The sequence below is a fragment of the Acipenser ruthenus genome, chromosome 1 (genome assembly GCF_902713425.1).
Source record: "Acipenser ruthenus chromosome 1, fAciRut3.2 maternal haplotype, whole genome shotgun sequence".
Lineage (NCBI taxonomy): Eukaryota > Metazoa > Chordata > Actinopteri > Acipenseriformes > Acipenseridae > Acipenser > Acipenser ruthenus.
The window spans coordinates 61,739,167-61,757,504 of record NC_081189.1 but is presented as its reverse complement, the minus strand read 5'-3'; the positions used below and the strand labels follow the sequence as shown (position 1 = coordinate 61,757,504).

At 42.6% G+C, this 18,338-nt stretch overlaps 1 protein-coding gene across 9 annotated transcripts in view; it reads right to left on the bottom strand.

The window, feature by feature from the left end:
• Positions 1-2,691, bottom strand: part of pcm1 (pericentriolar material 1) — a 56,230-nt gene extending 53,539 nt beyond the window's left edge. For 4 of the 9 annotated variants that reach the window (XM_059027069.1, XM_059027089.1, XM_059027088.1 and 1 more), the window contains exon 1: positions 2,407-2,687. The gene's annotated coding sequence lies outside the window, so the exon portion shown is untranslated. Of the gene's footprint in view, positions 1-734; positions 866-2,398 lie in introns of those variants that run through there. The other 5 variants (XM_059027084.1, XM_059027078.1, XM_059027118.1 and 2 more) reach the window with 5 other exon arrangements.
• Positions 2,692-18,338: the final 15,647 nt, after the last annotated feature.

Sequence of the window (18,338 nt, the reverse complement as noted above, 5' to 3'; positions counted from 1 at the left end):
GGTGGTGGACAATTCACTGACACACAGGAGACAGAACTTTATTTGTAACGCCACTCAGGCGCACGGATTTATTTTAGTCCGCCCAGGGCAATGAATGAATGACAAAATGTGAAAGAAACAGGGAAAATAAAACACAGTAATAAAACTACAAAATAAAAGTGGTGCTTACGCATCCCCCCGCACCCCCAAAAGTGTAAACAGTCGCTCAGATTTTTCAATAAAAACGCTTTTACTAATTTTGTGCCGATCTTTATCCAAATCGGAGACGTATGGTGAGATTGACTGGTTCAATTGACACGCAATGACCCTACTGTTATAATCAAGTTGTGTGCTGCTGGAACAATGCCAAACTAGTCATTAAATGAAAAATCCATTAAATTGAGTCCACGAGGAAGCAAACATGTCGTGCCCAAAAGCAATACAAGTTCCAGCAGAGTCAAAAGCCCTAAATAATCGACACTCAGTCATGCATCAGTCTGACTGATGCTGCAAAAACACAGCGCAAAAAATAATTTGTACATCACAGTATTTACCACCACAAGCTTCAGTGATATACAAGGCCTAAAAATCAAGACGATTCTGTGTGAAAACACAATATGCTTTTCTTTTTAAAAAGGTAAAATACATTTTTAAAAAATACTTCAAAAGACGTTAATTTACACCACAGAGCTACAGCTATGGCAATTACAAATGTTTCCATATCCCACGTTTAAAAGAAACACGTTTCCGCATACCTGAAGAAATGTCTGTTTTTCATAAATATCCAATGCAAATCTGATTCCAGTATACCTTGTAAAAGCCAGGAAAACTTAAAGAAACACAATGTTATTTACAACAAAGAAACCACAAGGCTCAATCCAGAAACAATTACATGCGGGTTTCTTCTGGAAATTACAACCTCGCTCTCGCGATCTGTTCCAAAATCTCTTTCCTTGTCACCAAACAATAAACCAACGGTACTGTTTATTTAGTATCTTTGGTAAAACAAATACCGCGCTAAAACAGCTATTTTTGCCGGCAAATATCAGCAGACAAATCCCTGCACAGTCCAACCTCTGCGAACGACCTCCGGCAGAGAAGTCACCATAAAAATGTTTCCTTTCACAAGAAAAAAATAAAATGCATTTTAGCATACATGGATTGAATGTAAAAGTTACCAATTATCACACAACCAAAACATATGTACCAGTTTATTTCAAACAATCGTTTTACAAAAAACATCCAGTGTATCTTGTGATATAGAAATTAGGAAAATAAAATATTTGCATAAGAACAAGATACCAAAAAAGACCGACTTTTTTTCTTTTCTTACATTAATAGAAAAGTGAAAACTGCAAGTACGCAATTCACTTGGGCAGGATTGCAAAAATAATAATAGTAGCATACAATTATTCATACGCAACTGTTTTTAAACGTTCTCAATTTAGCAGAGTTTCGTACAAACACAAGCTTCTAAACTTTAGTAAATTCAACAAGGGAAGAAAAACTTGACAAGAAAACGATTAGGGGTAAAGTAATTGAAACTGATGCAGTTAATATTACAGCAAAATACACGGTCACCATGGAAACATAACACAAATCCGTCCTGTAGGCTGCCAAAGTTTAGATTATACAAAATACACACACACAGTTATTAATTATTGCAGTCACCTTTTATTAATAACGACTGAAGCCCATCCTGAATTGGCAACTTGAGTTTGTTTTCAGTCCAGCAATACTGGCATTATTTTGTTGCTTTAACAAAGTGCAACATTTAGACACCCTCTTGTAAAAACAAACATTACTGGGCTCGTGACGTTACACTGCATAACAACATGTTCTTTATCTTGCCCTCAGTTACCGTACCTGAGTTATTAATTACATGTGTTCCTATTAAATCTTAACATTAAAATTCTATAATTACAGACTGCGCAAAAAAAAAAAAACGTTAATTATTGCAGTCACCTTTTAATAATAAACGACTGAAACCTACCTAGCCTGTGTTGGCAACTTGGGTTTGTTTTTAGTCTTGCACTGTACAGTAACACTGGGATTATGTTGCTGCTTTTAACAAAGTGCAACATTTACACACCCTCTTGTAAAAAAAAAATATTACTGGCTCGTCACACTGCATGACATTTTCTTTATCTTGCCTTTAATTACCGTACCTGAATCCTGAATTCTTAATTACATGTGTTCCTATTAAATCCTAACATTAAAATTCTATAAATACACCAACACATGTATACACAGCTCTGTAAACAAAACATAACTTTTCTTTTTTTCCCCCGAGGCCTTCAGGACGTACTTGGCTTTTTTTTTTTTCCGCAACAACAAACTGAGGAACAGTAATCAATAAATAAATAAATAAATAAATAAATAAATAAATGAATGAATAATATATTACGAACAAACCTACATTATTACCTTATGTTACGAATCAACACGTCCACTTCAGACTGCTAGTATAGCTTTTTTTAAATATGAGTGATACCGTGAAACGAGTACTGTTATATTTTCAAAACCATTCCAGTAACGCCAATTTTAAAACATATATTTAGTCAATCCTTTTCCAGTCCAGGAAGAACAGTGGGTCAGCCGCCATCTTTCTTAGTGTTCTCTAGCTCAGGTGCGGAGGAATATGCCGTTACCAATAGCGACCGGTTTGCAAACACACAATATTACAATAGGTGATCTATTTTACTTGAAAATAATGTCTATAATGATTTTTATACGACGTACTCTATAATAACAAAGGCTATCTTTACATATTGATGATAAATCAATGGCTGAATGCTGGGGACTAATTGTTCTCTCGAATGATTACGTGTAGTGGTGGAGGGATTTGGCGCTAAATGCAGCAACTGGGAGAAAGCATTTGGACTGTTCCAATGGAAAACTTTCTAAATTCAAGACCAAAGTAGGTTGCTGTGAGACACCTGCTCCACCAACTGTCTTTTTTATATGCTTAACATTCTTATTTTTCTATTTAACCTCGAATTTATAACTAGAATAATTTTCTTTAAAATGTAAACTCACTTTTAATGTATCCATTATGTAATTTAGCTTATGTATTTTTTAGCTTAAAATTATTAAAGCCAATATAAAGTGCCTTGGTGAAGTCGTGACAAAGTGTAATGTTAAAAAATATTATAAACCCCCAAGAGTAAATAAGGTGAATCCATGAGGGCTGTACATAATGTAAACCAACTGAACTTGTATTGGGGTCTGCTCTCTGGTAAAATGTACACAGCGTTAACATGACATAAACGTATTTTATTTGGTTTGGACAGTTCTGTGGGCCCTAACTGCTTTCTGATATATTACTGAAGCAGGAACTAAATGTCAAAGTGTCAAATGGCGTTAGATAAGTACTTCTTACGAAGTCAGTCAAGTAAGTCGAATGAAATCCAGCGACAGGAAGCAAACCACAGTTCGCAGGATATCAGCACCCCTGTCATAGACGTGAGGAGGACTTGCATGGACACAGTTAGTGATGAACCTAATGATCCTTGTGAACCCGGTCAGACAAACCAGCACAAGAGAGAAAAGAATCTCAACGGGCACAAGCCTGGAGTTAAATGGCCAAGAGTTTGTGAGAAAACTGCATGGGACACAGTAAACACACATCTCTGCTTTGCATTGGAAAGGTTAAGTGGAACAGTTGAAAAGAAGCTGGATAAATTTGGGGACATCATCTACGTATATGGAAGCGAGAGGTTTGGAGTTGAAAAAAGGAAGGAAAAAGTACAAACTATTTCTGGAAAGTCTAGACGGCAGCAGGAGATTGAACGCTTAGTTAGAGAAAGGAGACAGCTGAGGAAGCAATGGAGAAGAACAGAACAAAGTCAGGAGGAGGGACTCAATCTCTTACAAAGGGTCATAAAAGATAAGCTTGCAACATTGCGCCGAGCTGAGCGCCTACTGAAACGCTACAAAAAGAAGGAGCGTGCGAGAACTAACTTTTATAAAGACCCATTCAAATTTGTAAAGAAGTTATTCACCAGTGAGAAGAATGGCACACTAAAAGCATCTAAGTTTGAGCTGGAGAGATATTTGGAGGAAACACATACAGATTCAAAAAGGCAGGAGCCTATGTCAATTCCTTCAGACATCCCACCTATCAATCCACCAGAATACCAAATGGAGGACTGTGCACCTAAGTGGAAAGAAGTAGAGCAAGCTGTGAAAAAAGCGAGGGCTTCATCATCACCAGGGCCTAATGGAGTTCCGTACAGTGTGTACAAGTGCTTCAGGAGTTCTACGAATCCTGTGGAAATTGATGAAAGTGGCATGGGAAAAACAGGTTGTACTAAGAGCATGGCGCCGAGCAGGTGGAGTCTTTATACCTAAAGAAAAAGATTCTACAAGCATCCATCAGTTTCGCCCTATTTCCCTATTAAACGTAGAAGGCAAGATTTTCTTCAGCATTATTGCTCAGAGATTGTCAACTTACCTATTAAAGAACTGCTTCATTGACACTTCAATACAAAAAGCGGGCATTCCAGGTTTCCCAGGATGCTTAGAACACATCAATGTGATCTGGCAACAAATTCAATCAGCTAAAAAGGAGAGGAAGGAGCTCCATGTGACTGGATTTGGCTAATGCATATGGTTCAGTGCCACATTAACTTCTTTGGGCAGCATTTGATTTTTTCAGTGTACCGATGACAATAACAAATTTAGTGAAAGCCTACTTTGGAGATTTGCAATTTAGTTTTTCAACTTCAGAATTCAGCACTACATGGCAATGCCTAGAAGTTGGAATAATGGCAGGTTGCACTATTTCTCCACTGGGTTTTACCATGGCAATGGAAGTAATCATTAGGGCATCAAAATGGGTAGTGGGAGGAGAGCGCTTGGCTTCTGGAATGTGACTACCACCAATTCGAGCATACATGGATGACATGACAACCATGACTACAACAGTAGCCTGCACAAATCGGTTATTGGGCAAATTAACCAATAACATTGAATGGGCACGAATGCAATTCAAGCCCACTAAATCAAGGAGCATCTCTATAATTAAAGGTAAAGTAGTAGATAAAACGTTCTTCATTAATAGTGAGGCAATACCAACAGTGTCTGAGAAGCCAGTGAAGAGCCTTGGGAGATGGTACGACGGGTACAGTTCGTGTGGGAGAAGTTAAACAACAAGCAATGGAAGGGTTGAAGAGCGCAGACAGCAGCGCTTTACCAGGCAAACTAAAACTCTGGTGCTTTCAGTTTGGTCTACTGCCGTGGTTGCTGTGGCCACTGACTGTGTACGAGGTTTCTTTGACAACAGTAGAGAAGCTGGAAGCTTTAATCAGTTCAAATATCAGGAAATGGTTGGGAGTTCCACGCTGCCTCAGCAGAGTGGGACTTTATGGTAAAGGAATACTGCAGCTACCAGTCTCCACTCTAACCGAGGAGTTTAAGTGCGCCAAGGTCAGACTGGAAATGACAATAGTAGAGTCACGCGACAAATGCGTAAGGGAGGCAGCACCTGTGTTGAAAACTGGAAGAAAGGGGGCGGCAAAGAAAGCTGTGGAGGATGCAAAGGCTGCCCTTCGAATTGGTGATATCATGGGGCAAGTTCAGCATGGAAGAGGGGGTCTTGGTCTCAGTTCAGCTCCTCCTACATGGCACAAGGCAGCCCCAGCTCAACGGGAGAAGCTGGTAGTCAACGAGGTGCAAAAGCAGGAGGAGAGGATGAGGTGTATAAAGGCCATTTCCCAGGCCAAGCAGGGAGAATGGATGAGATGGGAGAGTGTGGAACAACGCAAGATTGTCTGGCAAGACCTATGGTCAATGGAACAGAGCAGGATCAGTTTCCTCATCAGGTCAACATATGATGTTCTCCCATCACCACAGAACCTAAACCTCTGGGTAGGAGAGGATCCCTCATGTCCTTTGTGTTCATCACCTGCAACATTAAGGCACATTTTGACAGGATGTAAAGTGGCTCTTAGCCAAGGACGGTTTACTTGGCGCCATGACCAGGTGCTGCGATGTTTGGCCTTAGCATTGGAAGACAAGCACACCTTGTTCACCTGGTAGAGTTAACAGTGCCATGGGAGGATGCTGTAGATGAGGCGTATGAGAGGAAGAAACTGCATTATGCTCAACTAGCCACTGAAGCGGAACAGCGAGGATGGAGAGTCCGGGTTTACCCAGTGGAGGTGGGTTGTCGAGGATTTGTGGCACAGTCTACAACCCGGTTTCTCAGCAACGTCAGATTCAGTGGCCAAGAGTTGCGTCGTACAGTGAATAACTTATCTGAAGCAGCAGAGAGGAGCAGCAATTGGCTGTGGTTGAGACAGAAAGATTCTGGCTGGGGATCTCAAGCACAATAGAAAGGAAAGCTGATGTACAGGTAAGTAAGCTGGGCTGAGTTGAGTGGGGGACGGAGGGGGGTGATGCTGGGACGCCAGAATCACTGTCGAGCCCTCTTGAGGTGTCGTGGGCTAGTCTACGAAACACCGAGGATGGAAGGTGCCCACTTGAAGACCCCAGAGATGTACCCTACTTAGCTCAATCCAGACGGTTGTCATGCTGATGCGCTGGGGAGGCCGCACTGTGGTTGATCCCCGGAGCCAGCATCGCAGCCGTTGTGTGTGCTGATGCGCTAGGGAGGCAATAAGCTGATCCCTGGAGCCAGCATTACACTTCAGCCATCAACACCAGACAGAAGGATATCTACATCATCATATGGAAGGAAGCGCAAATGGATGGAGACACATATGGATCACATTAGTTTACTGTAAAGCTACGTCTTAGTTGGTGCTTATCTTGGTGAGAGCCGAGTTCAAATCAGCATGAAGTTTTAACATCTACTCTCGTGTAAATGGAAATCAGAAAACACAGACAATAGCCAAACATTTGGAATTTTCCAAGCAAGCTGAAAGACAGACACAAATAAATGCCAATGTAGCTACAACAACAGTCAGTGGGCCAAAATTGAACACTAAGGCCTCTACACACCGGACTCGTTGTGACAAGCAGATGTGTTGTACGACACGCTACGACAAAAAAATAAAACATTTTTATTTTTTATATTTTTTATATGAGCCGTTCACACTGCCTGCGATGCGACACTGAAGCGAAATAGGATTGGTGTCTATTTTTGAGATTTTGTCGCGTGACAGATTGGGAACTGACCAATGAGGAACACCTTCCCTTGCATGCCTTCAGTAAACAATGGTTGAAGAAAAGATCATTCTTGCAGTATCAAAATATTCGGAGCTGTACTGTACAATAAAGGACATACAAATTATAAAGACATTGCAATGAGGGAGAACACCTGACAGTTTATTTACAGGGAACTGGATATAGTTGGTATGTACAATTCGTTTCCCTTTACTGAAATAAGTATTCTGAAAAGCTATTATGTATTCTACATTTTTATTAGCTGTATAACAGGACTATCACACGTGTGATTTTTTTACAGCTGATGATACAATCAGAGGAGAGTTGCCTATCACATCGGGCACACCTGTCACCACTGGTGTGAAAGGTAGTGTCCAGCGAAAGTACCACTTTATTTCATGACAAATCTCATTGCGTCCTGTGTGGAGAACAGGTATTCCTTACATCCACAAGGAGCAGAGTGTTACAAGGGCGGCCAGTTTATTCAAAATAAAATTCATTACTGTATTCAAACTAGATTAGGTATTTTTTCTTCTTTTATGATTAAGGATTACATAAAATAAATGAAGCAGGGTGTTTGTTTTAGAGTCAACAAAAGTTTTACAAATATTACCAAATCACTTGTTTTAGGCTGATCCTGGTTATTTTGATCTTTGTAAATTACAGAAAGATAAGAATGACACAGTAGGCAACCTAGTTTTAATATACCGAGCATCAAAAGAAATGCATGACTATTATAACACATTTATTTAAAAAAAAAAATAAGGTATATAAATACCTATCTCCTCTCTTCATTGCTGATGTTTCCGGCTTGCTGATGAAATCAACTACTGCCACATGCCCCCTGCACCCCTGGCCGACTAACCTTGTCCATCTCTGTGTTTCTGATCTTGCTCCCTCCATTATGCACACTCTCAACCTGTCCCTGGACTCTGGCTCGGTTCCTGCTGCCCTCAAGCTTGCCCGAGTTACGATGGTACTCAAAAAACCCTCCCTTGACCCGGCTGACTTATCTAATTTCCGTCCCATCTCCAATCTCCCTTTTCTCGCAAAAACTCTCAAAAGGCTGTAGCCAGTAAGCTGATGAAAAATCTCACGGACAACAATCAGCATGAATCTCTACAGTCTGGTTTCCGGATTGTGAATGATTTCCTGCTCAATGCTGATGCTGGTGCTCCTTCTGTGCTTGTCCTCCTTGACCTAACAGCTGATTTTGACACCATAGATCATGGCATTCTTCTTGACTGCCTTCAGAAATATGCTGGGATCTCTAGAACCTGTCTCTCCTGGATGTCCTCTTACCTATCCAGACGCATGTAGTCTGTCTTCTATGATGGAAGCAGTGGTGTTGCAAACCCAGTCACTTGTGGTGTCCCCCAAGGATCTGTTCTCGGGCCCCTTCTCTTCAATATCTACATGCTTCCCTTGGGTCACCTCATCCGCCAACACAGCCTCATGTTTCACTCCTATGCTGACGACACCCAGCTCTAGTTAACACTCGACCCTGGAAGCCCCTCTGCCATAGTCAAGACATCAAGGCCTGGATGTCTGCCAATTTTCTTCAGCTAGCAAATCTGAACTCCTTCTGGTAGGATCTAAAAGAATCTAAATATAGCTGCCCTGGACCTCGGAAACTGTCTGCTGCTGCCTTCCCCTACAGTACGAAGCCTTGGTGTACTTCTTGACAGCAACCTCTCCTTTGATGCCCACATCTCCTCCATAGTCAAATCTTCCTTCTACCATATTCAAGACATCTCCAAAGTCCATCCCTACCTTTCCCTCCCAGATGCAGATATACTTTGTCACGCATTTGTCTCCTCTCGACTCGACTACTTCAACTATGTATATGGTGGTCTCCCGGCATGGGCCATAAACCAACTGCAGCTGTTCAGAATGCCGCTGCCAGGATCCTTATCAGATATAAAGAAACATGATCACATCACCCCCCGTCTTGCCCAGCTGCACTGGCTACCTGTAAAGTTCAGGATTATTTTCAAAACTCTCCTGCTCACCTACAATGCCCTTCATCACACAGGTCCCGAGTACCTCCTCAACATGCTGACCTGCTATGTTCCTGCCCGCAAGCTGAGGTCCTCTGACTCTGGCCTGCTTGTTATCCCCAAGCAAAAGTGCACCTCATTTGGAGAACCCTCGTTTAGCTTCATGGCTCTGACTCTGGAACTCTCTCCCAGCTTTGGTGCGTGATGCTCCCACCGTCGCTAACTTTAAATCAACTCTCAAGACCCACCTGTTCTCTCTTGCTTTCCATGCTCTTTAAGCCTGATATCTGCTATTAGCTGCTGTGTTGCTGCTACTATTTCATGTATTATGCTACTATCATGTATTATGCACTTTCCACTGTATTTAATGTACTATTTCATGTATTATGCACTTTCCACTGTATTTAATGTACTATTTCATGTATTATGCTACTATCATGTATTATGCATTGTGTTTTTTTTTTGTTTTTTTTAACTGTATATCATGTATTATGCATTTCTCTGTATTAAAGTATTATGGATTTTCTTGTTGTTACTGCATCTTGTAAAGCACTTTGTGATGGTGGTCCACTATGAAAGGCGCTATATAAAATAATATATAAAATAGGCGTTATATAAAATAAAGATTAATTGATTGATATTATTATTATTATTATTTATTTCTTAGCAGGGCGACTTACAGTCGTAAACAAATACATTTCAAGAATCACAGTACAAGTAATAATACAATTAAGAGCAAGATAAATACAATGACTTTGGTTCTAGCAAGTACAAGTATGACAAAATACGATTCAGTAATGAAGCAGATAACAGTGTCAGTGATAGTTGCATCAGGATACAATTAAATACAAAATACTACAGATTAAATAACACTTGACAGTGTCATGTTTTAAGTTTTTACGTATTCTTTTTATTTTATTCTGCACACACTCTTAACTCAGGGAAGACATTAGGAGAACAGAGATAGTATAAACTCCTAGTGGTTTATGTTCGAGCACTGGACGATCTGCGTGTCCATAAAACCTTTGTTTAACCAAGAAAATCACTCAGACTCATTTATTTGAAGTTTTACGAATCAGAGCAACCTCGGCGCTCCTTCGGTTTATTAAAATGCTTTTAATATTGGATTAGTAGTTTGCACATACCATCAAAACCCAGAAACATGTAATAACAACACCGTGTAACAAATTTTTTTTTTTTTTTTGGTTCCTGGGTAGTAAGTGTTATTTCCTAATTGCTTATGCCTCAAAAGTATAGAAAATGGCTATTATTCCCCACAAACTTTGCTTTTGTGACCAGGACAGTGATATTTTGAAATTTACCTATTTCCAATGAGGAAACGGGCGAATTTGTGTCTTTTCGTTCACATAAAGTCAGAAAAAAACAACATATGAATCCAAATTAACATGTATTTATACTAAAGTAATACAAAAATGACTACAAAAGATTTAGAAGTGAGTAAATTTTCGAGATTTACGATTATACTGTAAATCACTTTCACGAATCAGCCCCCAAATGTAGTCTCCCATCATGTTCTTGTTATACTGTCCTTGGTAGCGGCGTTCAAAGTCCAGTATATCCTGGTGGAAGCGCTCGCCTTGCTCCTCCGAGTACGCTCCCATGTTCTCCTTGAATTTATCAAGATGAGCATCAAGGATATGGACTTTGAGGGACATCCTACAGCCCATTGTGCCGTAGTTCTTCACCAGAGTCTCAACCAGCTCCACATAGTTTTCGGCCTTGTGATTGCCCAGGAAGACCCGAACCACTGCGACAAAGCTGTTCCAAGCCACTTTCTCCTTATTAGTGCGCTTCTTGGGGAATTCATTGCACTCCAGGATCTTCTTTATCTGTGGTCCGACGAAGACACCGGCATTGACCTTTGCCTCAGACAGCTTAGGGAAGAAGTCTTGAAGGCACTTGAAGGCTGCCGACTCCTTATCTAGAGCTCTGACAAATTGTTTCATAAGGCCCAATTTGATGTGCAGTGGTGGCATCAGCACCTTCCGGGGGTCCCAGCCGTACTCATCATACTTCAAGGCGTCCAGCAAGGTCTTGATGCTGTTGTAATCCTCTTTGAGGTGCACCGAGTGAGCCAGGGGAAGAGACGGGTACTTGTTACCATTATGGAGCAGCACGGCTTTGAGGCTCCTGGATGAGCTGTCAATGAAGGACAGTATAACGAGAACATGATGGGAGACTACATTTGGGGGCTGATTCGTGAAAGTGATTTACAGTATAATCGTAAATCTCGAAAAACTACTCACTTCTAAATCTTTTGTAGTCATTTTTGTATTACTTTAGTATAAATACATGTTAATTTGGATTTGCATGTTTTTTTTTCTGACTTTATGTGAACGAAAAGACACAAATTCGCCCGTTTTCTCATTGGAAATAGGTAAATTTCAAAATATCACTGTCCTGGTCACAAAAGCAAAGTTTGTGGGGAATAATAGCCATTTTCTATACTTTTGAGGCATAAGCAATTAGGAAATAACACTTACTACCCAGGAACAAAAATTGTGTTACATAGTGCAATCAGCAGTCCTAAGTTTATTACAAGCTCAGCATTAATACTTCAATAACATAATACAATTATATGTATTTGTGCAGCCCTCGGGCCAGCTAAGCACAAAGCCTACAAGCACCCACTGCTATATTTTAGCACATTCAATACATCACCCTCGTAATACTAAAACATAGTTTCAACACCTTATAGCAATACAACCAATACATGCAATATACAATAATTTCATTAATATGCTTACCTCCTCTTACAAGGGAGAGTAGCGTGAACAAAAGAAAAGAACTGTCTTGTGGAGATTCACAAAGGATGGACCACGTCACTCTGCCAAGCTGAGTCTTGATTGTAGTACCTCATTGTGAGAGATCTAGGTTTTTATAAGATTCTCTCTCCATTGGAATACATGGGAAGACTTAATCATATCCAAACATTAATTAGCTTTTGACAGTTCTTATCTTTTTTGGCAAATAAATAACTTTTCACAATTAATTAGAGTCATATGCCAATAACACGTGTCTAAAACACTTGACCATGATCTCATCCACTCATCTCTCGACCCCCTCCTTTATCTGAAAAGTTAGGTGAAGCAGAGTTCACAAAGTCCTTGCTACTTTACTACTTTCTATATGTGTATTACAAATAAAAGAATTGTGTCTGAATATATGAGTGTTGTGTGAATATATACAACACCAACAGTCTTGATTATACTGATTATATGTACCTGGCTTCTAAAAATATATTCCCTCATATCATCTCATTTTTTCAAATTAGTTTCCTTCTTTCCTTACAGGTGTGTGTTTAGCAGGTATTACTATCTTAATATATATTGGAATTAGTCCATTTCTATTCTGACCCTCCTTCTTCTAAGACAAGAAATAATTCTGGCCTTGATACAGTAAGTTTCCCGATAAGAGAATCACTGCTTCTCTTGCCAACGAAGACCTCTCGGTACCAAGCACTGATCTTTCCAAAAGTAGGCTTGTAGAAAGTTCGAGAAAACAGGTTACATAGAGTTTACCTTTCCAAAACCTATCCTTTACTTTTAAAGTTACTTTTCAATATTTATTCAATCTTTTTAATTTGTATTTTAAACACACCATCTTTTTATGCTGCATTATCTCTTTAACTCAGAGCCAAACTAAGTATTTTACTCCTCATAGGATATGGTTGTTAACTATATTCTTTTTACTAGCAGCAACATAGCAGCAACATCGAAATAACAATTTATTTAACTTTTCTGCTCCCTTTTTGTGGCGTATCTTCTAAAATACTTGTTTTTCTTGAATCAGAGGCTGCTTTTTGCTCTAAATCAGTTTTTACCCACCTACTCATCCTAAGACTAAATTACAAGATAGGTGAACAAGTAAAAACCGACTCAAAATGAAATCTTTTAATCCTTTTCTGTTTTCTTTTCAAAATACTCCTAACCCCTTTTTCTCTATATTCAGAATGTATAGTTCTTAAATGCAAGCATAAGAATACACGTAGCAACACCCTTCATTGAATTGGGACTTGGTACTCAACCATGCCCATCTTGATAAGAAACAGTTTCAGGCATATTATCGTATCAGGCAGTGTTAAGCATATGGTCTTATACATACAAATTGTCCATAGTATTTCACACTGTTATATAAACTAAAGATTATTAACACTGCTTATGATTACATGTTACCACAACAATCTATATTACTTAAAGTAAACATATTAACACACACATATTTAGTACAGCAACATTTTACATTCAAACTGAAGTGCGTTTAACAGAGACTTGGCACTCAGTCCTGGAGCCGTGCCTATCTAGATAAGAGGCTGCTTGAATCTAGCTAGTGTACCAGGCAGTGCTGGTTTCTTACTATATGGTTTTACACAGAAAGCATACACAGTATTTTCACAATATTTCTTACAGACTAAAGATTATTAAGCACTACCTTGGGTTACATTACATATTATTTTATCAATACATGTCATTTTTAAATCATCCAGTCCATGTCCAGCAGATCTGCACGTTCCCAGCAGGTTTCAAAGTCTGTGTCAGGTTCAGCTCGAGTGGGTTCTGCAAAGACCACCACAGGCCCTTTAATCCAGCGTCTCGCATCACAGGTGTGGGCTTTGCCATGGTCCGGACTTTGTACCTACAAGACACTTGTACACGCTTAATAGGGACACCTTCCTCATGTTCCAATTTGCCCAGATGTGCCCATTTTGAAAGGTGACCGCATTCACAATCCATGCATTCCACTCTTTTTACATCTCTTGGATGTACATTCAAGTGAGAGAAAGATATTCCCTCAGCATCTTTACATTCAAACAAGATTCGACAGTGTTTGACTAGGTGACTGCAGGCTGGACATGGCTTGGGCCCTGCCAGGGGTGATTCACCTCTGCACCTGTCACAGGCACACATAACAAGAGGATTTTTTTCCCATTTGATGATTCAGAGTTAGCTCTGTACCCTTTACAATCATTCTGGACCTATACATGTTTCTTTCATACATTTCATTTTGTTCACATAGAGATACTTTACGAGGTATGCCATCCATCCAGAACACAGTAGGAGGCCAAAACTCACTGTTTTTCATATCAGCGGGCACCCAGCATCTGTTCTGCTCTACATCATCAATGGCTAGGCTTAATACCACTGAATCTGAATCAATCGATGAACCGTGAACTCTAGCCACTGAAATTCTCCATGCAAAGGGATCCAATGTTTTACTACACATAATAACTGGTTCGGGATCACCCGTGGCAAAAGATTACTGTAATCTAAAGTACAGGATTAAATGCAGTAAAATAGGGGGCAGATAAGAGCAAGTAAAGCGCATTTAAGGAAGAGTGATAAGTGTCCAGGGGAAAAAACAGAGGAGTTCTACAGGTGCTGTCTGAAGAGGTGAGTCTTGAGGAGGTGTCGGAATGTGGTCAGGGACTGGGCAGTCCTGACATCTGTAGGAAGGTCATTCCACCACTGCGGGGCGAGGGTGGAGAAGGAGCGGGCTCTGGAGGCAGGGGAGCGTAAAGGAGGTAAATGATGGACACTGACAAAATGTTTTTGGTTTCTTTTTAATCACTCGATCATTCATCCTTGACCATGACACGCTTGAGTGACTATGACTGAAGCATATGCAGTTAATCACCTAGTGAGACAGTTGATTGGACAGTTGATTGGACACTGGATATGGAGTGATTTCAGCTGTTGAATTGCAAGCATGAATAAAAGCAATAAAGAAAATCACAGAAAAAAAACAATATGCCACGTCTGTCAAGAGAGCAGCACCTTCGTGCAATCAGCATGTTGTAGGCTGGACTAGGGCAGCATACTGTAGCTCGCCATCTTGGGTGCTCACGCCAGCAATTTCAAACCTGGTGAGATGGTATAACCAGACACACTCTGTCAATGACAGGACACGAACTGGGAGACCAAGAGTCACAACACCTGCCCAAGATCGGCAGATCATTTTGCAGCATCTTCGTGATGTCATTTGTTAATCAGCACAATAAAAAGTCACTGCACCTGCTCTAAAACAGAGTTTGTCATTTTTCGATCACATATAGTGAATTTTATCCCAATATAAGTGATGCGTTTCTTTTGATGCTCAAATATAAGTGATAAGTTTCTTTGATGCTTAGTTCTTCTGTTGGGTGTCCTTCTCAGTTTATTTACACAAACCAATGCAAAGGAACAGATTACGATTCTCTGTCCCCTACCGCTTCCGCCCCATCACCTGCCCCTGCTACTACCTGGCCACGGCGGGAGCATACTGCCCCCAGGCCCAGACCAAAACTTCCTAGATTCTCAAGACAGACATCACTAGAAGCATTCTTTGCCCAATTCGAGCTTGCAGCCGCTGAGCAAGGCTGGAGCTCAACCATCAAGGCGTCCTATCTGACACAGTCTCTCGAAGGAGCTGCACTAGAGATACTACCAGATCTGGAAACCGAGGAAAGAGCTGACTACCGAGTCCTTTTAAGGGCTCTGAAGAGGTGGTTTGGAGAGACCAAGTCCTACCTTCTACTTCAGGACCAGTTGCAGAGCTGCAGACAAACACCTGGAGATTGGGAGAACTGGGAGCAGACATCGTCCGCCTAGCAAGGAGGGAGTACAGCAACGAGGACAGCAGCTTCATCCGCCGCATTGCACTAGATGCCTTACTACGTAGCATTGACCCCCCAGAGCTACGTTACCAAGTCAGGCTTACAGCACTGACATCCCTGGATTAGGCAATCGACCGTGCTACCGCCATCGAACCCACCAACCTGTAGCATGCCGCCCGGTCAACCATCTGATTTTCTGGACCAACCGCTGAACCGCAAGAGGGCGCGGGATACAGAGAGAATCTGCTGGCACTGTGGGATCCCGGGACACCTTATGGCTAACTGCCGCCAGCTAGAATCCAAGATTGATAATTTCCAGCCTACGGGAAACAAGAGCAGGTCCACATAGAGGGGGAGATGCAGACCCCATTTAATGATCCCCAAGACACCACTTAGTCACCCCCATCTGTCACTGTAGGGCGCACAGGAGAGGGAGTTTTGTTATACACCCCTGTCAAGATTGAAGGCGTACCGTGCACTTATCGTTATGGGCTCGTCAATCACGATCGTCTGTCCCGACATCATCCACCAAGCCCACACTGACTGCAGACCAAGAGTGGCCGACACCCAAGTACAGCTTCGGACTGTGACTGTCGAACTAGCCCCCATAAAACCGCGAGGCTGGTTGAAGATCGAGCATGGAGGTCACCAATACTGCCATGAAGTATCTCCATCCAAGACCCATGAATCACCACACTTAAACAGTTTTGTGCGTATCTCATTGGCAGGCACTTCACATTGTGCACGCATCACGCTTCTCTCCAATGGCTGACCAACTTTAAAGAACCAGAGGGACAACTGGCGCGCTGGCTGGAACGGCTGCAGGAGTATCACTACACGATACAGCACAGAGCAGCGAAACAAAACACCAATGCAGACGCTCTGTCTCATCGCCCCTGCACACCTGATGACTGCCACTAATGTCTAAGGAGAGAACAACAAGATCAGCAAGAAGACAGCTGCAGTGAGTGCTTTGTTCCCCTGCCAGCCTGCAAAGAGCTCGCCACTGTTCCTCCTCCTGACTGGCGCACACAAAAGGAGCAAGACCCCGACCTACAACCTCTCTTTCCGTGGCTGACACAAGGTACCCGACCCCGCTGGTCCCAGTGGCAAGGACTGACCATCAAAGACGGGGTGATGCAGCATCGCTGGCTGGAGCCTGCCACCCGAGAGGAACGATGGCAACTGGTGTTTCCCCGTCTTCTTCAAGCCACGGTTTTGGCCACCGTGCATGGGGCCCCCGAACGGGGCACTTTGAAGTACACAAGACGCTGTGACGACACCAACAGAGCTATTATTGGAGCCAGAACTACCGCGATGTTGAAGACTTCTGTCACCACTACGACTAGTGTGCAGCCCCTAAAGGCCCCCTGGGACAGTCCCATGCTACCCTCCAACAGTGCCAGGCCAGAGCACCTATAGAGCAGGTCACCATTGACGTGCTGGTCCCCCTCTCCCTCACCGTGTCTGGAAACAGGTTTGTGCTGGAGGCCATGGACTGCTTCACCAAGTGACCTGAAGCCTCTGCCCTTCCCAACCAAGAAGCCACCATTGTCGCCAACACCCTCCTCAAAGGCTTCTTCACCTGCTTCGGCATGCCCCAGGAACTGCACTCAGACCAGGGGCAAAACTTTGAAAGCCAGGTGTTTGCGGGGGTTTGCCAGCGGTTGGAGATCCACAAAACCCGAACCACCCCTCTTTGCCCTCAAAGCGACGGACTGGTGGAGAGATTTAATCGCACTTTGGGGGCGCAGCTCGCCATCGTCACCAGCACGCACCTCCCTCCCCCAGGGCCCGAATACACCTGATAGCTCCAGGACCGGCTGGACACAGCCCAACAGTTCGCCTGGGACCAACTTCAAGCAGCCGGTATGCGCCAGAAGCACAACTATGAAGTTCATGGGAAGAGGAGAGCCTTCAAATCAGGAGTCTGAGTTTTCGGACCGAAAAGAAGACGGGGCCATTGTCCCAAACTCGAAAGCCCCTGGGTTGGCCCTTGCCTGGTCTTGGAGTGGGTCGAGGAGGTCGTGTAACGGTTTCAACTACCCTCCCCCGGCCGAAATAGTGCTGCACCGAGATCATCTGGCACCTTACCTGGGAAACCAGCCAGCGAGCTCCTCACCAAACCCCGGCGAGTCAGCAAGGAGCTGCCCCTCACCGTTCCCGAGCCCACCAGCCACAAAGTCACGTCGTCGGCCCGGATCAGCTGCACAGAAACGAGCACACCATCACCTCTCTGCTCCTTCCCCTGTGACTTCCACACCAAGGTTCGTCCCACCACCAGAAACAACCTCCCCAGCAGAAGAGCAAGGGCGTACCATTGCGTCGCACTCAAGGCCGCCCCCTGCTGCTATGAGTCTGCCAGCCCCACAAGTTACCATCGGGCACCCTACGAGACAGCGCCAACTGCCCCTCCGCTATCGGACCGAAGCTGGGTCTTCCTAGGCCGGGAAGTGTTTGAGCGGGAGGCAATGTAGCGTCAGGTCAAACGCAACCAAAGACTGGGACTTTGTGTGTTCTGTGTTGAACTTGTGGGGGGAATGGGATCATCGTTTCTGTGAGTAGGTCTCTTATTTTACCATTATATGTGAATGAGCTGTACTACCTGTATTTAT